General features: G+C 36.1%; 1 pseudogene; it reads left to right on the forward strand.

The window, feature by feature from the left end:
* LOC130681802 (kelch-like protein 4) overlaps positions 1-25,103 on the forward strand; it is a 38,930-nt pseudogene extending 13,827 nt beyond the window's left edge.
* The last annotated feature ends 383 nt before the right edge of the window (positions 25,104-25,486 follow it).

Below are 25,486 nucleotides of genomic sequence, written 5' to 3' on the forward strand. Positions count from 1 at the left end.
GGGCAGAGGAGCTGAACTGACACTTCTCCAAAGAAGAAATTCAGGTGGCCAACAGGCACATGAAAAGATGCTCCACATTGCTAGTTATCAGAGAAATGCAAATTAAAACCACAATGAGGTATCACCTACACCAGTAAGGATGGTAACCATCCAAAAGACAAACAACAACAAATATTGGCGAGGTTGTCGAGAAAGGGGAACACTCCTACATTGCTGGTGGGAATGTAAATTAGTTCAACCATTGTGGAAAGCAATATGGACGTTCCTCAAAATGCTCAAAATAGACTTCCCATTTGACCCAGGAATTCCACTTCTAGGAATTTACCCTAAGGATGCAGCACTCCAGTTTGAAAAAGACAGATGCACCCCTTTGTTTATCTCAGCACTATTTACAATAGCCAAGAAATGGAAGCAACCTAAGTGTCCATCAGTTGATCAATGGATAAAGAAGAAGTGGTACATATACACAATGGAATATTATTCAGCCATAAGAAGAAAACAAATCCTACCATTTCCAACAAGATGGATGGAGCTAGAGGGTATTATGCTCAGTGAAATAAGCCAAGTGGAGAAAGACAAGTACCAAATGATTTCACTCATCTGTGGAGTGTAAGAACAAAAGAAAAACTGAAGGAACAAAACAGCAGCAGAATCACAGAACACTAGAATGGACCAACAGTTACCAAAGGAAAAGGTACTGGGGAGAATGGGAGGGTAGGGAGGGATAAGGGTGGGGAAGAAGAAATGGGGTATTATTATTAGCATGTATAATGTGGGGGGTGGGAGAAAGGGGAGGGCTGTGCAACACAGAGAAGACAAGTAGTGACTCTACAACATCTTACTATGTGATGGACAGTGACTGTAATGGGGTTTGTGGGGGGCATTTGGGGTAAGGGAAAGCCTAGTAAACATAATGTTCTTCATGTAATTGTAGATTAATGATGACAAAATAAAAACAAAAACAAACAAACAAAAAGTAAAAATAAAAATATTAATGGCCCAATATTAACTGGAAGAACTTGAACTATCAAAATTATTAAATGAGCCAATTCTTTTGAATGGACTTCTTCTATCATAATGAAAACATATATTTTGGTTAAAAACAATTTTCCGTTCAATCCTTTAACTTAACTAACTTAAGATCTTTTTTAATTCTGTTAGTAGAATTGTAGTAAATGAACATGTTTTTATGTGTTAATTCTTTGAAAGTTGAATGGGATAAGGCTACATTTATTCAGCTAGATGGCAGTGACGTGAAATACAGATTCCTGTAATGAGGTAAGAAAAAGTAGAAGATATTAAATTACCAGCAATGGTAATATTTCCCTGATATAAGAAAAAAATGAATGTTTTAACTTCTGAAGTAGCGAACAACACCAGAAACAGTGCTTTCTGTGAAATCCAGTCAAAAGATAAATATTTCAAGCTAAGAAAATTGGTAGTTATTTAAAATTCAAAAATAAAACACAAATATATAAACAAAACAATAGAAAATCACACATAAACAGAAACAAATAAAATGATCATTACAGTTTTAAGTTTGAGATGAATTTAAATAAAGAGTATTTTCTAGAGTTTTTATGAAGACCTTAAAATATTTAAATTTCTAGTACTTGAGGTCTCAAAAAGTTTCTTCTAAACCTTCTTCTTTCTTCTTCCCAGCTCTGGTTATTATTCAGAATTTGAAGTTTCAAACATATTCCTGAAATGTGGAGAGCCATATTATAGTGAATTGGCATTTTTGACATGTCTCTTACGTATGCTATTTATATTCCTATATCCTAAATACAGATGCCATATAATCTATAGGAACACCAGTTATATAATTCAAAGGTTAATCCTACACAAAAACTGAACATGAAAACTTCCCTGTTAAATTCCCTAAATTCTTGAACTAAGTATTAACAGTTTCCTATCTGGTATCTTACTCTTTCAGACAAAACATATTCTGATAAACAGCCTGAATTATTTTTGTTGCTCAAAATGAACTTGTCTTCCTTTTCGTATTATGTGACTGAAACTGAGTGTTAGTGCAGGCTGTGCATCAAAACACAATACTTTGTTCTCCTTAAATCCCCCTTCTTTAGTTCTTTTAGTAAAATTGGTAAAGATCTTGTTGTAATAATGCTTTTGTAATACACTATTGATAGTATAAAATGCAAATAAGTTTAATGTCTTGGAATAATGTTAAGCTCCAAGAATTAATTACAGTCCCTTGATTTGTAAAGTGAGTAAACATATTGCCCTCCCTAATGTGAGAGAGCTTCATCCAGAAACACCCTCACAGACACAATCAAAATAATATTTCACCAAAAGTCTGGACACTGCACTGCTCAAGGCGAGACATAAATTAAGCATCATAATCCTATAATCAGTACCCGGCATCAGTGAAACCTTGAGCAAGTGTGCTATATTCATTTAATAAGTTTTACAACAGTGTCTAAGTGTGGACAAAGAATGAATATGAAACCAAAGGCACAAAAGAAGACTCTTAGGATGGTGCACAGAGGAGAGTGTTTACCTTGAAATTACGAGCAAAATAATTCTAATATAAGGCAATTTAGAATTAATCTTGGCACACTAAATATTTCTCTACACTATTGGGTATGGTAGTGCCATATGTAGATACTTTAGACCAACACATGGTTATTTTTTATTTAGATTAATTCACTGTGTTGCCGAACAATTTTCAACACTCTCATTAGGCAAGCTCTCTGAAGCCACAATCAATTCTATCAAAAAATCTAATTTCTGGTTATATCTAAATATGACCCTAAAGTAAAGCATTTTAATCATTTCTTAGCTTTCTGAAACCGGCCACCTCCCTTCCTTTGTCCTTCTCTCCCTCCCTCCCGCCATCTCATGTACTTTTTTTTTTTCCTGTTCTTTCATTAGAGAGTGGACAGAAAGGAAAAGGAAGTATGGAGTCTTCTGTAGTATTATTAGCACTGTACTATTCAGAGTGTACATATAGTACCAGTAATGGGCAAGCACAAATTTTGGAGTGCTTTATCTTTTTCTTAACCCTTTTACAAATTATGTCACTTATGAAAAGCAGTTTCAGTATCAGACAAAACGAAGTAGACCTGAAGGCTTAGGTCTGAATCTATACTTGCCGTTTATTGCACAAGAGATCAAACAGTTCACATAGCCTGTTTTCTCCTCAGAAAAATTCGACCTTCCTCAAGATCCCATTGCTGATGAAAGTGGTCGTGACAGAAACCAGTAAAGTGTGAAATACTCTACAAATGTGATGTACTACGAGTTGTAGGAACATTTCTAGTTCTATTCCTTTGCGATAGGTGAGAGGGTTTTCCTCTGGGGACATCTGCTACAGTAAGATCATCAGGTCCTTCTCAGTCGTTCGCTTCCGTCACAAAAGGGCTCTTGGTCTAAACAAGCAAGTTAATTAAGGTTTTATGTTATCAGTGCTTTCTGATGGGTATATCAAACTTGACGTATTTTTCTATTTGGTTAACTCAGTTGCACAGTGACTAAACTCAGAGTGGAGCTGAGGGAGTGTTTTGATTTATCCAGCTTCTTCAGATATTCAGAGGCTGTCTCTAGCTTCTTCCAGAATATCTATTTAATGGGCAACATAAATTGCCAACTAGACATGTTTATCTCCACTTCAGAAGTATAGTTCATTGCACTGAAAAGGAGACCCTTACTGAGGAAAACGTTGGAAATGATAACTGTGTTGTCACAGAAAATGTATGGCCTTATAAATCAAAAAAATAGAGTTGTGTTTTGAGAGGTAAAAAATGAAACACAGTTGCCTGAAATTTGGGCTTGACAAAATACAGGATAACATCATGACAGAAGGAAAAAATGGAAATGTAATATATAAAAATTGAGAAAGTCCCACTGTCCCCCAAAAGCAATTCCACAGGAGTCCCTTTTAGATTATCCTGAATCTGGAGATTCTTGTCCATTATAAAAGAAACGTTTGCCTTGGTTAATAGAACATCGTGTTTTGCTGTAAGAGAAAAGAGTTTTTCATCAATTTCTTCCTCTCATCTCAGAGGAATTCAGCATTTTCTCCCCTCAAATGCACAGCCAGAGCTACCCCTCCCAGCCCTTCAACATAGTACCCACCTTGACAATTGTCAGCCTTTCTCTTACGGTTTTTGACTACAGACCAACTCAACATCAGTTCTGGAGTCATAAGCTGTTGTCACCCACAACAGCTGGGAAAGAAAATCAACTCATCAACTCGGCTACTCCCTGCGTGGCCTGTGAAACAGTTAAGGTCTTTCCTTGTATTGTGTAAATATCACTAGTGGAAGCATTTGGCTCTTCAGCCTCACAAGCACCCCAACGCCCATGCCTCCTATCCCAGGCAGTATAAATGCATATCTCTGTCTCTCTGGCCTTTTCTGAAATTTAACAAAGTGAAATGTTTTGATATTTTCATTGTGTTAAGAAGTTTCCAAAGTACGAGGTTTCAGTAGAAGACCTTTCTTTTCTAGGAACACTTCATCGATGTAATAAAGAATGAAGAATTCCTCCTGCTTCCAGCTAATGGGATTTCCAAACTTCTAGGCAGTGATGACGTTAATGTGCCTGATGAAGAAACCATCTTCAATGCTGTCATGCAGTGGGTGGGTTATGATGTGCAGGTGAGGAAGCAAGACCTGCCAGTGCTGCTCTCTTACATCAGACTGCCCTTACTTCCACCACAGGTAGGGACATCTACCCAGGCAGAGCAAACTCTCCTTCTCAACAACCACTAGGCGTTAATCCATTCCCTAGTTGCCTAGTTTTATTTTATTCAGAGGATTTCTGATAATTGGAGTGTACAGGATTTTTGAAGGACATATGCAGCCTTCAATTAGCAATATTTATGATGAAGGCAGAGAAAAGGAATTTTTTTGAAACACTGCCGGTAATCCCTGAACGTCAGCTTACACATCAGTTTCCGTTTCCTCTCTCACCAAAGGGCGCTTGTAACAACCAGGGTAAATGACTACGTTAACGCTATCTTTTTCTGCCACCTTTTAGGCAAGGCGATGATAACTGGTACAGTAGCATGTCAGAGGAGACTCTAGGAAGGAGTTAGATTCTGGATAATCACTACTGACATGGGTAATTAGCTGCTATGATTGAAAGCATACTGTAATAGTCAGATGCACTAGGCCATCATTATAATAGCATCTTCATCATGCCTGCTGAAGGATTATCCTAAAAATGATTCTAAGTACACACACCTTTGCATAAGATTCAGGACTGACCCACCTCATATTGAATTTTAGTATGTGATTTTTAGGGAGGGCAGAATACAGTCCCACTACATAATTCTACCATTAGTGAAAACCACACTTTTTTCTCTGTAGCAAATTGATCAATAGTAAATATCCTTTATGTACCATACATATGACTATATTTCACAGTTCATATAGAGCCTCTAGCTAAAGTCCTGAAACATCATCCACATTGGGAGGAGGGACCTAGTGGATCAGTGGGCTCATAGACACTAAAAAATTCATTGATTTTCAACAAAGTTACTAATTAAATGTTAATTTTGAAAAACAATGTTAATTCATTGATGATTTCTCTACAGTTTTAAAAACATTTTAGCCTTAAGATAAATTCCATGGAACTCTAGTAAGCTTGAGAATCTATTCATATGCAATGAAAAACATTGACTGTTCTCTTGGGTTAGGCAAATTATAAAGGGCAAGGCAATAGTCACACCAAAAAGAGAAACATTAAAATATACATGCAATCTTAGACCCAAGGTTCAGCATCTACAGAAATTTTATGTTGATGTTATGTGTGTTACTCTCATGAGAGGGTTAATACATTGTAATAGATTTTCTAAGGTAGTGTTACTCAAAATGTCCCTGGACCAGCTGCATGCCATTTTCTGGAAGCTTGTCAGAAACTCAGTTTCTGATCCCCACCACATACATTCTGAAACAATTTTGGGGGACAGCGAGAAGGAATTTATGTTTTGACAAGCTCTCCAAATGACTCTTAGGTATGTAAGCACTTGAGATGCACTGGTGTAAAGGATCAGACCCATTGGAGTCTACACTGCTTTAAGTCAATATGACATTCTTTCAGCAAAGTGCTTATTTTGGACTTCTCTTACTTTATTAGAAGGTGGGTACATTTCCAGCCCATACAACCAGTGGTACCTTGGCCTCCCACCCCTGAGCAGGCCTTAGAGCCTGCAATGTGGACTCCGGTGGACTTCTGTTGATGATGGCAGTGGAGGGTAATGGCATATAGAATACAGACTTTCCAAAACAATTTTGAAAGTGAGCTTAAGCAAATATTCTAGAAATGATATATGTGAAGAAAATGGCACTAACCCTTTGAAGAATATTTTTGGAGGAAAAGCAATTTCACTGCCCAATTTTCAAAGCTATTTCAGCAGTGTATGCATTAGGAAATGCCTAGGGGCTCACCAGCCAAGTAAAAATAGTTATTCATCAAAAATTATAGATAAGGTGAGATCAGAGGTGAGATTAACCAGTGCAGAACAGGAACCTTCAGGGAAGTTTTAGGGAGTGAAATAAGCACCTTCATTAGAACAATCTGATACTCTTGTCAAGGTTCTGTGATACTGTGGACCCCAAACTCCAAGGACTGAATCTAAATGATGCTTGATAATTCTGAAACAAACTTAATTTCTCAGCTCATCTCAGGAAAAATACTGTACCTAATGTTTATCCCATTCAGTTAGGGTCTTATTGTCTGTCAGGCAGTGATGGTTTGGCCAGAAAGGACTGGCCATCTACTCTTGCTGATGTGTTGCCTTCTTGCTAACACGTGTACTTCACTGATGTACCCATGTACATGCATACAGATAAAAAGCACCTACTTTCAGAATACCTTACAAAAGTGATTTGATGATAAAGATGTGACACCATGCAGGCAATGCTGTTTTATTTTCACTGGGCATGTTTGTATTCCCTCCTCTAAATCCAGAATAAAGGTGGCTGCTTGTCCAGCTACATGCAGTAGACTGGGAGATGCTTGCTTTGTGTACATACACACTGTCCCCTCCTTTGACTGCTTTAAGAAACACATTTCATGAGTGTTTTTTCACTTTCACCCCTTGAGAGTGAATGTGTATGTATTCCAAGGATGAATAATATGTCAAATCTGCAGAGATCTTTAGCTGCTACATTGAGGCCTTTCAAATCATCAGTGAACACAAAGTATGTCAGTAACCAACTCAAAATATTAAATGACAGCATTCCTACATTTGAATTAGCTCGAGTTTTCTCCACAGTTCTCTAAATGAACCTGTTCTTTCTAATGGTGGGCTCCTCATTTTTTACACCATGAATTATTACTTTTCAGTTACTGGTGGATCTTGAAGAGAGCCCCGTGTTTACTGCTGATCTACAGTGCCAGAAACTCCTGATAAAAGCTATGAAGTATTATCTCTTACCTGAGAGAGGACACATGCTGCAAAGCCCTCAGACCAAGCCTAGAAAATCGACTGTGGGGGTGCTTTACGCTGTGGGATGCAAGGATGCTATGAGAGGTAGCAGGAACAAGCTAATTAATTGAAAATATCATTTTAAAGAGAGGATATATTCTCAACACCCTCAGAATTATGAGGGTGGTATTAAAGCCATATTTAAATATTGGCATCTAAGGCTAATTTTAGGCTTCTTTATGTAATTTTGTGACTTTTTTTCTTATCTTATGGTATGTAACCCTTTTATTAGTGTTGGCTAAACTCGGAACAGGTACTTTTGGGGCAGCAATTTTTAATACGAGCATTTTCCCTGCAGTGTAATATTTGTTCAAAGAAAACTTATTTAAGGTTTATCATAAATAGAAGGGACAAGGTCCTCCAAATTTGCTTTTTGTCAGAAATAGAGGAGTGGCCTCTAACTCCTTGATGTCAGTTTCCTGTTAGGTATTCAAATGCCAGGTACAAAGAATCTTGATGTAAGGATGATAAGATCAGCTGTTAAAACCTGGAATAAAGTAATGGTTTTACATAAGAATTTTATCAAAGGGAATAAGGAAATGTTTCTGAAGCCATTATCTTTACTTTGAACTCTTCTTAGAACCTATTTTTCTGTAGTTCTGCCCTTTTTACACATAAGTCAGTAGACCCATGTTTGCCCAAACAGTGGGATGAGGATTTTGTAATTAAGAGTTGACTGTTTAGGAAATAAAATCAAACTACTTAATACTTGCCAAGTCATATGTAGAAATTTCACTGGACACCTTGTAGAAAATGATACAAACTTCAAAGTTCTGTGCTACTAGAAACTGATCCTTTTTTTTGATATGTGTAGTTGCAATTTTAATATGGAAATTGAAAGTGATACAGGAAGTAATGCCAATTAATCACAAATCTATAAAACAAGAGCTTGCAGATGTAATTATTTCCAAAGTAGTAGAGTAACCTCACAAAACTAGTATTCTTCAGAAAACAACAAATACAACGAAATCTTATAATTTATTTCAGGTCTGACAACTTTTTATTTTATTGCATTTTATTGAATAGAATGAATATTAACAGCATGCTGAAACGTGTCTTGTTTGATATTTAAATTAAAGAGGTACTAAATACAAAATACAAGTACAGTCATTCTTAGTTTCTTGTTAAAAAAAGAACCTAACTTGCAACGTGAGAAGTGGAAAATGTTGTATTTGTTTGTTTGGTTTTGTGTTTGTTTTCTTTTTTTATTGTTACAGAACATGGTATTAAGTATTTACAACTCGTCAGTTTCTGAAAATGAGTCAAATGTGACCCTACAGTCCCTTGACTCTATTACCACAGTTTTATATGGGAGGGAGTAAGGCCATGATTCTGAGACTTTTTGTGTACCTACAGCATTCAGACATAAAAGGCCCTGTGGGAAGTTGCAGCCAACTAAAGTAGTAGTAAAGCTACTCTTTTTGAGTATCTGATCCTTGATTGGTGTTTTAAAAACATCATTTCTAATCCTTACAATAAGGCTACAAGGTATTTATTATCTAATTTGCAGATGAAGAAACTATAAGGTTCTTCAGTTTAGATAGCCAACCCAAGGACAAACACCTAGAAAGACTAGAAATGGAATTCTCACTCAAATCCTATGTTCCTTTTTGCTACATTGCCACTATTTAAAAGAGAGAGCAACAACAACAAAACTGATTCCCCTTTTTGAGGGTTTTAGAATCTGCTGAAGAACCGGCATGAGCACTTAGGAACAAAAAAGGAAAAAGAAAAAAAACCTAAGTATAGCAAAAATACTACCGAGGTAACATTTATTTACATAAATCAGTATTACATTTTAGAATGTACCAATTTTCACTCCTTCATAAAACTTTAAAAAATAATTTCTGCAGATACGCCTGTGCTTAGTGTGTTGTTTCAGTTACCTTTCTTTTTGAGATATTTTTTGAACTTACCCTTTTGATGTTTAGGAAAAAGGCAGTGCCTCTTCAGTCTTTAATTTCCTCTCTGACTCATGCAAGTAACTTGGAATTAGTTGCTAAATACAGATATCACATAAGTGGCTGGGGCCAACTATCACTCCTACCATTTAAAATAATCAGAAAACTTTAAGCATAATCACAGAGTAAAAATTTGTAAATGGTCAAATGGTAAACTTTGGGCTTTTGTACATACAACGTAATCAATAGTTTTTCATTTATTAAAAACAATTAATCTCAGAGATGGTATGGCAAGGGACAAATTATTCATTTTTAGATTCTTTTAAAAATACAGGATATCACTAAGCTGTCTTAGGTAAGCTTTATATTTGAATAATAATACTTACATTTTCCACCTTGGTTATTAGTCAGAAACATCTCTGTTGTACAAAACCAAGTTTTAGTAAAATTTAGCAGCCATTGTGAATGACTGGCAGAAAGTACTGCCTACAGAAGTGACAACTTATTATGAAGTAATGACAATTTTTATGGCAGTGGTCACAATATACTATGGTAGTAAACTTGGAATTGCAGTAATTGAATAGAAAATGAAATATTACCACATAAAGGAGGTAATAACTCAATGTCATATTTTAATACTAATACTAATAATTGATTTTATTCTTAATTATGATCCTTTGAGTCGCCATCATGAAACATTCTATGAATCAACACCAAAGACCCATTTAAAAGGAATTTTCATTCCTGCACCTTAAGTCATATGCATTTTAGATTAGCATACGCACACCCCAAGCTGAATTTTAAAAGGGCACAAATTAATATATTGAATGGTATAATTATACTATAATATATTGAATGAATAAGTAATTAAAACCATAGTGGATGTGTAAATAAGTCAGTGATAGATTCCAAGATAATTTTTTGTGTTTGCCACCTGTGTTAGTACTACCAGTATCATAGTGCAGCCAAAAAAGCCATTAGGAGTATGTTAGCCATATATTTGGAAATAAACTATTTCATTCTGAATCATATTTGGATCCAGGAGTGCTAAAATATTCCTCTTGTCTTGCCTGCCAGGTTGGAGAATCATCTGGTCTACTTACATTATTTTGAGTTGCAATTACTGATTCTTTGCTATAAATTATCATACATAAATAAAATGTGAATGCTGCCAATTAAACATTTTTATCCATGTGTTTTTTAACTTTGCCCAATATCCCCTTTAACAGGTACTCAAACAATTGAAAAATATGAACTCAGGACCAACAGCTGGCAACATAGTAGCACCATGAGTAGCCTTAGGCTTCAGTTTGGGGTTGCAGTTATTGATAATAAGCTCTATGTTCTCAGAGGAATAGAGGATTAAAAAACTTTAAATACTGTGGAATGTTTTGGTCCAGCTAGCAAAATCTGGACTGTGATGCCTCCCATGTCAACACCGAGGCATGGCTTAAGTAAGAGCTTCATGTTACATAGTTTCTAAATATGGGCAGTTGTTAATAGAGCTTTTTAAAAATTAGTTTCTAAAGAATGTATAGTTAGTAGGGATTTTTAAAAATTAAATTCAGCAGCACATAATTGGGATTTAGCCAAACCCTTAGTCAAAATGTCTCCAACATGCTGAAAAGTTAAGCAAATGGTAAAACCCTGTCAAACTCTTCTCTTGTTTCAGATGTCAGACTTGTCAATTTTATCCCCTTTTACTGGTATTTTAACAAGGCCTGCTTAAAGCGAGATAACTTTTGGAAGGAATGCATTGTTCAGGAATATAAAGCTCCACCAGGAATTCTTTTTCTAAGCTCAGTTTAGAGGAAAGGGCACATGATGATGGAGAGACATTGTGTTTCTAGATGCATGAATCATGACCCTTCCCAGAACATCAAATTGGTATTTCAGCAAAAGCCTTAGGATGCAGATCCAAGCAGGGATATTTAGGAAATTGCAGAGCAGCTCTAGGTTATACTTAAGCCAGAAGTTGCCAAGAAGTTGAAGAAAGATGTAGTAAAAACCTCTGGAATAGTGAGGAACTTTGATTCTCCTGAATATTGGCAGAGTACATCTTTCTGCATGCTAGACTCCTTTGTTTAAAAAGAAGAATACTTACCTTAGTAAGGCAATTAAGAACTGACTTATACACAGCTAAAAAGTGGCAGACAAGGTCTGGTATTGTTTACCCCAAATTATCTAATACATAGTCTATGCCAAATGGTAGACTATATAATTATGCAGCTCAGTTGTGTCAGTGTGATTCCTGGACATAGATTAGAAAACATACCTTGTGGAGAAATCAGAGCAAGTTTAAAAAATCTCATTGATATCACTAAAGAGGCAAGAGAGGTGATGAGGATATACCACGGAGAGACTGACTGAGATGGTGAAGAAGGTGGGGGAGAATACCAATTATGTGAATTCCCAGAGCAGACAAGCAGCATTTAGAAAGGGGTTATTCATACTATCTAAAGGAACACACTTCTGACTAAACCTCCAAAAGCCCTGTTTATTTAGTTATCCCATGGGAATCTCTTTTTTAAAATCCTTGTAATATAATAGAGCAGGGTTTAAAAAGACCTACCACAGATAGCCTACAATTCTAACACTTAGATCGAAGATTTAGTATCATTTCTCATCTACCCTATACATTCAAAACCTAGCCTTGAAATTATGCCAGAAAAAATCAGCTTGCCTTTTCTATGATATCCCTATTACAGTGGGTCTCACTACCTCCTTTGATTTCAGTGTTACAATAGTGATACCTTTTCACAATACAGTAACTACAGCCTGAAAGTTTCCTAGGATTAATAGACCATATTTAGTTTCATATTAAGATCAGTAAATTATTAATGTGTACATAAAACCATTTAAGAAACAAAAAACTAATTGTTATCCCATCAGTTGTTTGCAGAATGAAACAGTATCCCTTATCTGTGGTGTACAGTGGTGAGCCCTCATGCTATTTTTATCCTTTAAGGTGTAGCCACACTTGAAGGACCAATGTATGCTGTTGGTGGTCATGATGGGTCGAATTATCTAAATACTGTTGAAAGATGGGACCCTGAGGTATGTCAGTGGACTTATGTGGCCAGTATGTCAACTCCTAGAAGCTCAGCTGGCGTTGTTGGATTAAATGGCAAGTGAATAAAACCAAACCTGAATGCGCTTTTCTCCTAGGTCATGTGATACAGCACTTCCTTGATGTGCTCCATCAGTGAGTAAGCATTCCCAGTGACGAAGACATCCTAGTTATCAGTAGTAAAAGACCTGTGTTGGAACCCTCCCTTCACTATGACAGAAAACACTTCTCCAAATGAGCATTTAAATTAAATATTCTGTAGTCCCTTGCCACTCAATTGTTGTCCTGGGACCAGCAGCATTACCATTACCTGAGATCGATTTAGATATGCTGGTTTGATATCTTGCTCTGGGTGATGTTTACATGAGCATATACACGTGTCAAATTTCATCATGCTATACACGAAGATTTGTGCATTTCATTGTATGTCCCTGTATAAAAATTCATGAAAAAAAGAAATGCTGAATCCTAGTCCCACCCTATATACAACTCCTGAAACAGAATCAGTATTTTACCAATATCCTCAAGTGACTTGTGTGTGCAGTAAACTTGAAAAGCACTTTTGTAGGTAAACCAGTTTCAATTTTGCCCTCAAGAGCCTACCACTTTTTACATTATGACTTATTTTTTAGTATCAAAACTTTGGTCTCTGTAATAGGGAAGTCTTTTTGTTCTTTACTACTCACTCTCTCCTGAGAGTCCAGGATTCCCAACTCTAGAATTACATCTAGTACCAGCTTTCTGAATCTTTCCCTTTTGTGATCACTTGCCTATAAGAGAAAGCTAATATATTAAAGTCCTATGGTATTAGAGGTTACGAAGAACCTGAATGGTTACTTCTTCCAAGTAATTATGTGCTTTCTGACAAGGCACCTTTGGAGACAATGACTAGCATATAGGAAGCACTTGAATGATAAGAATTTCGGACACCATGATATGTCAGTGGCATGAGATAGTCGTCTGTGTCCATATTCACTATGTATAAAGCCAATACTTTGTCATATAACTGATCTCAGTAGAAATTTCAACACAGATGTTTTTTAGCACATGTGTATGAAGTAAGAAATGTCTATAGTTAAGAGAAAACCCAGGCTTACCATGTCTTCAAGCTTAAAAGACTCCTAACTGTCATTATCTCTGGTCTCACCTGAATGATAACAGGGGACTCAGTGGCCATCTCCTAACTCTTGCAGAATATGCTGAAAGCATTAAATTTCACTAATTTAAGTTTGTTTTGCTGACTCACAAAACAAATGGGCTCATAACTGAGCATGAAGTGTAGTTACAGATGTATGGTTTAGTAAATGTTTATTTTCTTTGTTGATGCAGGATTCAATTTAAGTTATATTTAAAATGCTGGTCATCAAAATCATTGGCATTGTAAAGTTTATCAGAGAACTGTCATTGACAATGTATCTCCCTAGGATTAATTCCAGTTTCTTGGTTCTATCCTATTTCCTTAGTTGTTTAAGTTACTCTTTTGTTAGTGACAATTTTTTTATATTAAATAAAGCAGTTAATAAAGACAATAGGAGCATTAAATATTGCAGTGTGAGAGGTGGGACAGAGGCTTCCTCCTAAAACTGCATATAATAGGATAGTATAATTAAGACAACTAATCCTGAAAGAGCAACAGGAAAGAAGGCTGAGCTAGACTGCATACACCTGGAGAAAGAACAGACATCACAGAACAGGGTAAAGATCCAAATCCATTACCTGGCAAGACCCAAGCTCTTCCTCAACTCCAGCTCCTCACTGGCACAAGGAAGAGAAATGAAGCGGGGAGGAAGTGGAGGCATGGGACTGCTGAACACCTAGTTCTGAGATCTGTTCTGGGAGCACAAACCTACACTGCATGGTGCACTGGTGATTAGGGGAATGGAAAGCTAAGACAGGCAGAATACCTGGAGAGACAGAGATTTCAGCTGCTTGTGAAAAATGGATATATATCCAGCTGCTCAGGGACAAAAACAAGGAGAGACAGCCTAATGGTGAGAAGGCTGCTAAAGGGGCAATGATTGCACAGAGATTACTCCTCAGGAGAAAGGATAGGTAGACAGAATTGTCCAGGTGCAGTCTGCCTAGCACAGAGGGAACTTCCACGATCTTCAGGTGCTCCAGCCCCCTGTCTGGATATGCAGCTCCAAGGCCCCCTCCATGATACCTAGCCTCTTGCACCTTCCTCTGGCCAGCCCTCACCTGGCTCATGAACAGACAAACCCTGCCCTAGCATCAGGTGAGCCAGAGGGAAGCCCTGCCTACAACAGCTACAAACGCAAAGCATAGAGGCTTATACCTGTGTGCTCAGCACACTGGTTCTGGCAGTGGAGACAGTAATAGTAGCCGGGAAGCAGGAAGCCACTCTTTCCACCCGCCAGGCACTAACACTGCTCCCCTGTGACTCCCGATGTTGTTTCAGGGACTGAGCAGCTCCACAGAAAAGAGCACTAGAGAGTGCAACATACAAATATGAAATGCCAAAGGAACCTGGTTCAAAGCAAAATCTTACATACACCAGAGAAACAGTCAAATGAAACTGATCTCATCAATATTCCTGAAAGAGATTTCAAAATAAAAATCATAAACATGCTCATGGAGGTACAGAAAAATATTCACGAACTCAGGAATGAATTCTGGTCAGTGATCCAATCATTACCGAACAGAGTATCATAAATGAAACATACAATGGAAGGTTTTAAAAGCAGATTAGATATGGTGGAGGAGACGATAAATGAAATTGAAATTAGAGAAGATGAATACAGAGAAGCTGAGGCACAGAAAGGAAAAAGGATCTCTAAGAATGAAAGAATATTGAGACAACTGTGTGACCAATCCAAGTGGAACTGTATTCGTATTATAGTGGTACTAGAAGAAGAAGAAGAGAGAGAAAGGGATAGAAAGTGTCTTTGAGGAGGTAATTGCTGAAAACTTGCACAATCTGGGGAAGGAGATACTCTCAAGACATGGAGGTGCACAGATCTCCCAACACAAAGGACCCAAGGAAGACAACACCAAGAAATATAATTCAAAAAATTACAAAGATCAAGGATAAGGACAGACTATTAAAAGCAGCCAGAAAGAGAAATAATGTAAGATCACATACAAGGGAAAGCTCATCAAGCTATCATCAGACTTCTCAGCAGAAAATACAGTCCAGAAGGGAGTGGCATGATATATTTAATGCAATGAAGGAGAAGGACCTCGTGCCAAGAATACTTTATCTGGCAAGATTATCATTTAAATTTGAAGGAGGGATTAAACAATTTCCAGGGAAGCAAAAGCTGAGAGAATTTACCTCCCACAAACCACCTATACAGTGTATTTTGGAGGGACTTCTACAGATGGAAGTGTTCCTAAGGTTTAATAGCTGTCACCAGAGGTAATAAAACCACAGTAAAGAAAGTAGAACTGTTAATTACTAAGCAAATGGAAAATTAAATCAACTACTCCCAAAGTCAGTCAAGGAGTAGACAAAGAGTACAGAATATGATACCTAACATATAAAGAATGTAGGAGGAATAAAAAGGAGGAGAAAGAAAAGAACCTTTAGGTTGTGTTGTAATAGCATACTAATTGAGTTACGTTAGACTCTTAGATAGTAAGGAAGTTAACCTTGAACCTTTGGTAACCACAAATTTAAAGTCTGCAATAGCAATAAGTATATACCTATCAATAATCAGCCTAAATGTCAAAGGTATGAATGCACCAATCAAAAGACATAGAGTCACTGAATGGATAAAAATACATGACCCATGTGTATGCTGCCTACAAGAGACTCACTTTAAACCCAAAGACATACACAGACTAAAAGTGAAGGGACGGAAAAAGATATTTCATGCCACTAATAGGGAGAAAAAGGCAGGAGTTGCAGTACTTGTATCAGAGAAAATAGACTTCAAAACAAAGAAAGTCACAAGAGACAAAGAATGGCATTATATAACGATAAAGGGGTCAATACAACAAGAAGATATAACCATTATAAATATCTATACAACCAACACAGAAACACCTACATATGTGAAACTAATACTAACAATTAAAAGGGGAAGTAGAATGCAATGCATTCATTCTAGGAGGCTTCAACACTCCACTCACTCCAAAGGAAAGATCCACCAGACAGAAAATAAGTAAGGACACAGAGGCACTGAACAACACATTAGAACAGATGGACCTAATAGACATCTACAGAACTCTGCACCCAAAAGCAGCAGAATGCACATTATTCCCATTTCCACAGGAAACATTTTCAAGAATAGATCATATATTAGGCCACAAAAAGAACCTTGGTAAATTCAAAAAGACTAAAATTGTACAACCCAATTTCTCAGACCACACACATAAACAGAATCAAAAATGAGAAAGGAAAATTCACTATGGACACCACAAAAATACAAATAATCATTAGAGATTACTATGAAAAATTGTATGCAAATAAATAGAATATCCTAGAAGAATGGCCAAATTTCTAGAAAAACACAAACTTCCAAGGCTGACCCAGAAAGAAACAGAAAATCTGAACAGACCAGCAATGAAATTGAATTGGCAAGCAAAAAATTACCTAAGAACAAAACTCGTAGACAAGATGGCTTCACCACTGAGTTTTATCAAACATTTAGTGAAGACCTAATATACATCCTCTTTAATGTTTTCCGTAAAGTAGAACAAGATGGAATACTTCCAAACTCATTCTATGAGGCCAGCATCACTCTAATACCAAAACCAGGCAAAGACACCACAAAAAAAGAAAATGACAGACCAATATCCCTGATGAACATAGATGCAAAAATACTCAACAAAATATTAGCAAACTGAATTAAAAAATACATCAAAAAGATCATCCACCATTACCAACTAGGATTTATTCCAGGGATTCAAGGATGGTACAATATAAGAAAATCCACCAACATCATCCACCACATCAACAAAAAGAAGGACAAAAATCACAGATCATCTCCATAGATGCCAAAGAAGCATTTGACAAAATTCAAAATCGATTCATGATAAAAACTCTCAAAAAAATGGATATAGAGGGCAAGTACATCAACATAATAAAGGCCATACACGACAAAGCCACAGCCAACATCATACTTAACAATGAGAATCTGAATCCTTTCCTTTACGATCGGGAACAAGACAAAAATGTTCACTCTGTCCACTTTTATTCAACATAATTCTGGAGGTCTTTGAGACAGCAATTAGACAACACAAAGAAATAAGGGCATCCAGATTGGAAAGGAAGACGTTAAACTGTCATTGTTTGCAGATGACATGATACTGCACAAAGAAACCCTAAAGAATCCAGTCCAAAACTATCAGATCTAATATTTGAATTCAGCAAAGCAGCATGATACAAAATTAATACACAGACATCTGTGACATTCCTATACACTAATGATGAACTAGCAGAGAGAGAAACTGGGAAAACAATTTTATTCACAATTGCATCAAAAAGAATAAAATACCTGGGAATAAACCTAACCAAGGAAGTGAAAGACCTATACTCTTAATACTACAAGACACTCATAAGAGAAATTAAAGAAGATAACAATAAATGTAAACACTTTCCATGCTCATGGATAGGAAGAATTAATATTGTTAAAATGGACATCCTGCCTAAAGCCATCTACAGATTCAATGTAATTCCTGTCAAAACTCTAACAGCATTCTTCAAGGAACTAGAGCAGATCATTCTAAAATAAATATCAAACCACTAAAGACTCCGAATAGCCAAAGCAATCCTGAGAAGGAAGAATAAATTGGTAGAGATTATGCTTCCCAACTTCAAACTCTCCTACAAAGCCAAAGTAATCAAGACAATTTGGTACTGGCACAAGAACAGAAGAATAGACCAATGGAACAGACTAGAGAGCCCAGATATAAACGCAAGCATATACGGTCAATTCATGTATTATAAAGGAGCTACGTACATACAATGGGGAAATGACAGCCTCTTCAACAACTGGTGTTAGTAAAACTGGACGGCTACATGTAAGAGAATGAAACTGGATTATTGTTTAACCCCATACATAAAAATAAACTCGAAATTGATCAAAGACCTGAATGTAAGTCATGAAACCATAAAACTCTTAGAAGGCAACATAGGCAAAAATCTCCTGAATATAAACATTAGCAACTTTTTCCTGAACGCATCTGCTTGAGCAAGGGAAACAAAAGCAAAAATGAACACGTGGGACTACATCAAACTAAAAGGCTGCAGTACTGCAAAGGAAACCATCAACAGAACAAAAAGGCATCCTCCAGTATGGGAGAATATATTTGTAAATGACATATCCAACAAGGGGTTAACATCCAAACTATATAAAGAACTTACACGCCTCAACAACCTAAGAACAAATAACCCATTAAAAAATGGGCAGAGGATATGAGGAGACAATTTTCCAAAGAAGAAATTCAGATGGCCAACAGACACATGAAAAGATGCCCCACATCACTAATCACCAGGGAAATACAAATTAAAACCACAGTGAGATATCTCCTCACACCAGTAAGGATGGCCAGTATCGAAAAAACTAAGAACAAGAAATGCTGGCAAAGATGCGGAGAAAGGGCAACCCTCCTACACTGCTGGTGGGAATGTACGCTAGTTCAACCATTATGGAAAGCAATCTGTATCCTCAAAAAACTAAAAATAGAAATACTATTTGACCCGGGAATCCCACTCCTTGGAATTTACCCAAACAATATAAGTTCTCAAACCAAAAAGCATATGCACCCCTATGTGTATCACAGCACTATTAACAATAGCCAAGATATGGAAGCAACCTTAGTGTCCATCAGTAGATGAATGGAAAAAGAAGATGTGGTACATATACACAAGGAATCCTATTCAGCCATAAGAAAGAAACAAACCCTACCATTTGCAACAACATGTAAGGAGCTGGAAGATACTATGCTCAGTGAAATAAGCCAGGTGGAGAGAGACAAGTACCAAGTGATTTCCCTTATTTGTGGAGTATAACAATGAAGTAAAACTGAAAGAACAAAACAGCAGCAGACTCCCAGACTCCCAGAAGGACTAGGGGTTACCAATGGGGAGGGGTGTGGGAGGGTGGGTGGAGAGGGAGGGAAAAGGGGACTGAGGGGTATTATGTTTAGTATATATGGTGTGGAGGGTTTCATGGAGAAGACAGTGTAGCACAGAGAAGGCAAATAATGAATCTCTGACATCTTACTACACTGATGGACAATGACTGCAATGGTGTATGGGTGGCACTTGATAATACGGGTGAATGTACTAACCACACTGTTTTCCATGTGAAACATTCATAAGAGTGTATATCAATAATACCTTAATAACAAAAAATTTAAAAAACGACGATAGGGATTCCAGTGCCAGGCAGTTGAATCTTGCTAAAATTATAAGGTTGCTAGAGTTGGTCTTTGGCAAGAGAGTTAACTTTTTAAAATTTATAGCTTTATTAAACCATAATTGACAAACGCTGCCAATGCTTTTGATATCTCCCTTCTTTCTCTGTATTTCATTTCCCATGGAATCCTTTAATCTGCCAAGTCAAAGTAACTTTCACAAAAATTTTAAAGGAGAGAGGCTTGGATTAAGGTCGACCTTAGCATGTGCCTTCAAATAAGTATCCATTCACAGAGTCAGTCCATCTGCTACAAAATACTACCAGAGAAGAATATATATATTCAGAAAGTTTAAATGCTTTGTGCAAGGTTCTTTCACTTTCATTCTATGCACAAATTGGAAATACAATCTCTCTCCCTCTCTGTATGTGTATACGCATACAGACACTTGTGCTTTTTCTAGGATATACGCTATTGGTGGACGTGATGGACTTTTCTGCCTTAAATCAATGAAATACTTTGACCCACACACAACAAATGGAGTCTGTGCGCTTCAGTGTCTAAAAGGCCGGGACATGTGGGAGCTGCAACATATAATGGATTCTTATATGTTGTTGGGGGTCATGATTCTTCTGCTTCTAGCCAATGCACCAGCTTTTCTAACCGTGTGGAACTGTAAAATCTTTTCATTTACTTATGCACGTATTTATTTGTTGTTTTTCTTTTTTTCAGAAATGATAACGATTTTCAGGCTACCAGAAAGATTTTTAGGCTTCCAAATAAGTGATTATCCTCTCAGGGGACTAAACCTTTATCAAATTGCACACTTACTCTTAGACTCAAAATATTTTGATGAAATCCTCCTTAAGCATTTCAGATCCATCATTAAGAAATATATTGAAAGAATATACTGCTTTGTTTGATAGTCAACTTTTAAAATAATAAGACAGAAGGAATGTAGTAACAAAGAAATTTTACACCCAGCTGTATCACTCAAACCATTCAGCAGCTCAATTAAAAATAACTTTGTTTCAAAAATCAAATCAATCTTCAAAAGAGGAAAACTTACCACCACAAAATATACAGAAAGTATTCCCAAAGAGAGGTATTATGTTCTGAACTATGACTCTATTGTGTTAACTATTTCATTTTCCAAGGGTAACTTTTTTGAATGGGAAACACATATTTGTGTGACATGTTTAAAGTAAGTCAATTCTATGATTTTGCAGTTATACCATTCATACTCCATTTCAAGATAGAAAAAATAATGCAAATATAATAGTTAATTAATATTAATTAAGACCAAATGAGTAATTTACAGTCAGTAAGGTTGTCAAAATTCAGAAGACAGAGATCACTGCGGGATGGTGTCGTCAAGAGAAATTCATGCAAGAGGTAAAATTTGTAATTTGTATGTATGCAAACAAACGGAGGGAATTTCAGGGAGAGGAAAAAGCACAATCAAAACTGTAGAAATAAAGGGGAAAGCTTTATAGATAAGATCAGAGATTTTAGGTTGAAATGTCGTTTGGAACTTCAAGTAGGACAAACCTAGAAAGACCCACACTGAGCAGTGTAATCAAACTGTTGAACATCAAAAACAAAGAGACAGCCTTGAAAACAGCATGAGAAAAACAATTTGTGACTTAGAAGAAGGGGTTGGTGCAGTATGAAGAAAACCAACTGATAGAGCCTGGAGAAAAGCCAGTTCTTAAGAACACTAAGAGATTATTCTTTTCAAATAATTAATTGCACCAATCAAGGGAAGTCTAAGTTCCAATCCCAGGACTTCTATTTACAAGTTATGTGAACTTGATCCTGTTACTTTATATCTCTAAACATCAGTTTCTTCATGTGAAAAATGGGAATGATTGTAATATCAACCTCCTTGGGGACAAGATAATCAATGTTAGGGTACAAGATAATCAATGTTACTGTACTTAGTACATTTCCTGGCACCCATAAAGTACTCAGTAGAAGTCAGTTCATGATACTGTTTTTGTTTGTATTATTTTTGTGAACAATATTTTTGTTACTACTATCATTATCCCCTTTTTAGCATTTTCCTTCAAATAACCTTGAGAAAATGGCTAGTGCTAAAGTATAATTTTCAGAAAGTTGTGACTTTCATACAAATATATAATTTACTTGTGTCAAGGATTTTATGTGATTAATTAATGAAGCAAGCCCATAAGATGCTAAAACCAGTTCAGAGTCTTTGAAGAAAAGGTATATAGATAATTTAGGAATGCTGAAAAAAATTGTTAATAGATGCAAATATAGTTAATATCCTACAGGGAATAAAATGTAATCTTTGGGCATCATCATTTCTACATGGTGGGCATTAATTCTGTGTCAGGCAAAATTCATTTGTATTGTTATGGAGAAGAATCACAAGAAAACTCAGTTTTCTGCAAGTTAACCTCCACCTCTACAGAGTTGTAAAATAGCTTTGTCAATAGAAAGTCAATCAAAGGTGCATATTCTGTGGAATCAGATCATCCTCATTTCTATGTCTTAGAGTATTTTTCTTTTCTTTTCCTTTTTTTAAAATTAAGGTAGCATAGATACACAATCTTCTGAAGGTTTCACATGAGCAACATTGTGGTTTCAACGTTCACCCTATTATCAAGTCATCCACATACCCCACTGCAATCACTGTTAGACGATTTTTCTGAGATTATTTTTTATTAAAAACTTGTTGGCCTACTGAGTACCTTGGGAGTCTCATCCAATTATTTAAGATAATCATATAAATTAAAGGTTTCTAAATCTATCACATAAACTTATGTTGCTTGGCTCAGGGATTACTATTTCCATAATGTTGATGAGAAAATTGAGGCAAAGAAGTCTAGCAAATTATCCCTAGTTATTCTTCCAAGTGGAAGAAAATGTCCAGGACTGATTCCCTTTGTTGCAGACTCCATTTTATTTCCACTAGAATACAGATATTTTTATCCAAAGTAAGGAGAGACAGAAAGGCAAAAAAGGAACAAAAAGGGAGAGGCGTAATGCTATTTTAATTTGAAAGTGACATAGTGGCTAATTATTTTTAAATAACTGCTTCTGTGTGTCTTTACAGATGGCAACCATATTGCCAGTTCTTTCCCCAAAAGATTCAACAGTCCCCAAAACACTTTTGTTAACCAAACACTGTCCAGATAATATTAACTGCCAGATGTTTTAGCATTATTGTGCACATGTATAAAAGTCTTGGGTTTGGGTGCCAGTCTTTAAGGATATCCTGTGGGCCCTGGTTCACCATTCATACATGTGTGTACTGTGTTAGCTGAGTGGAGCATCAATTAATAACAATTGTGCTGAAGATTCAACTTACTAAAGTATGCAGCTATGAGATTTTCTGTTTCTGGGTTTTATTGTAATATCAGAACTCCAGGTGATATGCTTTGTGACACTAAGAAGTATCTACTGGATATTGAGGTTATGTTAATTGTTGCTGATTTTCAGATATTATTAAAAATATTCCTGGATGTGTGCAGCCAAGTTCAAATGGAAAGCTTGGATCAGATAATTTATAATATGAATAAAGTGATAATAATAGAAATAAGAGAGGTATTATAATTATAAGAAAATTAGTAGAAGGTAATACACGAAAATCTCTTTCATAAAATAAATCTTTTTCATTGGGTTTTCAAATAGGCTAACAAAAAATAGGAGAGCATTTCCATGTATAATCATATGAGTTTTCTTTTAGTCACTTCTTTTAGATTTTAGAATTGCATATTTTGTGAATAGGCTTCAAATTTTAGGAAATAATTCCTGGAGAAGATTTTAATTAATATCACTAACCGAACTGCCTTTTATTTGCTTACAGAAGAGGCTTGGGGATAAGGCGTTAACTTCAGGTAAAAATAAATGGAAAATAATCCTAGGCTCCTGTAAAGATAAATAGGAACTCCCAGAGGGGAAAAGGCAGGATAAGACTATAATCATTCTAATGAGAAATAGTACGAAAACCAGGATACTATATTATATATAGCAAAAAGGCCATTATATTCAGAATTACTTAAAATGTGAGCTCTTGTATAAATTGGATCATGTATAACTTTTGTAAATAATGAATAAGGTAATAGAAAAACAAAAGCTCTCCAATCAGTACACTAAGTGAGAGAAGGGGCATTTTTCATAGAATGTTAAGATGCTAATATGTGAGATTTGCTCACAGAGAATCTGAGTACAGATCAAAGAAATGCATAGTATTTTGCAAAGGAAATACATTTTTGATATGCTTCACGTGAACTCTGGTGGCAGAAGAGAATTTCATCATGTATTGATCCTTAACATTTAGTAGACTACATTTGATATTTATAAGGTATTTTTAACTTCTTAGACAAAGATACATTTTATTAATGTCTATATTTTAAATTTTAACACTGTTGGACTTTTCTCTGTTGTCTTCCTAAACCTCTTAAGGTATGATCCAAAAACTGATTCGTGGTCAACTGTGGCACCTCTGGGTGTTCCTCGAGTTGCTGGTGTTATATGACCCCTTGGAGACAGGCTCTATGTGGTTGGAGGGTATGATGGACATACTTGTTTGAATGCTGTTGAGTCATATGATGCCCAGAAAGATGAATGGAGAGAGGTACTCATTGAAAATAATAAGATTGGTATGTTTCAGATTTTAATAAAAGATTACAAAACGTATGTTTGGAATTAATTGGATTACCTTCTTCTCTAGGGGCTATTCAGATTCTCTTAGAAGATTTTGTAGTGCATGCTCTATGTGTGCCACAGAAAATTACTAGTAGATCTAGTTGATCATTAGCAGGATCCAAAAGTGCTTATGTGGAAGAGGGCAGAACATTCCTTTGACTTCATGGACTCACTCTCTTCACAGGAAAGTGAATATGTTCAATAATTTAAGAGCTTTACTCTCTGGCTGACTTTCTATGTATATATTATGATTCAAAGAGCAATGTCCTCATCCACAAATGTCTGCTCCTAGTTTTGGCTTGTGCCCAAAAGTAAACAACAAAATGAAGGATGAGTATTATTAGCTGCAATTTCTCAAAGGAGAAAATTATCAGAGAGGTGAAACTTCTTCAATATCACCTGCTCCTCAAATTCAGGTCTGTGTCACTCCAAAGATATGTACATTCTTTCCACCACTCTGGACTGTGATTTGGCCTGTATTTCCCCTTACTTTTATGCAAGATGAAGGTTGGACCAGAATAGCTAAGGACTTTTTCAGCATGCCATATTATGTTAAAGACAGAGTTCTTTCAAACTGCATTTCTTTCCCTGTTTTTATTTTCTGTGTTAGGAAGCTCTTGTCAACATTGGAAGAGCGGGTACATGTGTGGTGGTGATGAAGCTACCATAAAGCCATTTTCATCAAAGGGAAAGAAAACGGGTACTTTCAGGAAATGGAGTAGGAAGAAGAGAAGAATGTTCTTTCCTTCAGATAGTAATCAAAGATGAAAATTCTAGAGTCATTTTAATATGTAGTTATAATTGCTCTCATTTGTGAAGTCAGAACAAGTTTTCAAGCGTAAATTACATATAGCTGTTAAATGTGTTAAGTGGAAATGGAAATCCAATAGTCCCAGGCTTAGTCTCATTACTTTAAAAGGTTAAAATGTTTAAGGGAAACTGATAGTAGCCAAGGGATGAAATGTTATAAAAGCATTGGTAATTTTTAAGGTAAGTGTCAGAAGTTAAAAATCATTTTCTATTTTAGGAAAAATAACGTTCTCTAATATCTGG

The sequence above is a fragment of the Manis pentadactyla genome, chromosome X (assembly GCF_030020395.1).
Source record: "Manis pentadactyla isolate mManPen7 chromosome X, mManPen7.hap1, whole genome shotgun sequence".
NCBI lineage: Eukaryota > Metazoa > Chordata > Mammalia > Pholidota > Manidae > Manis > Manis pentadactyla.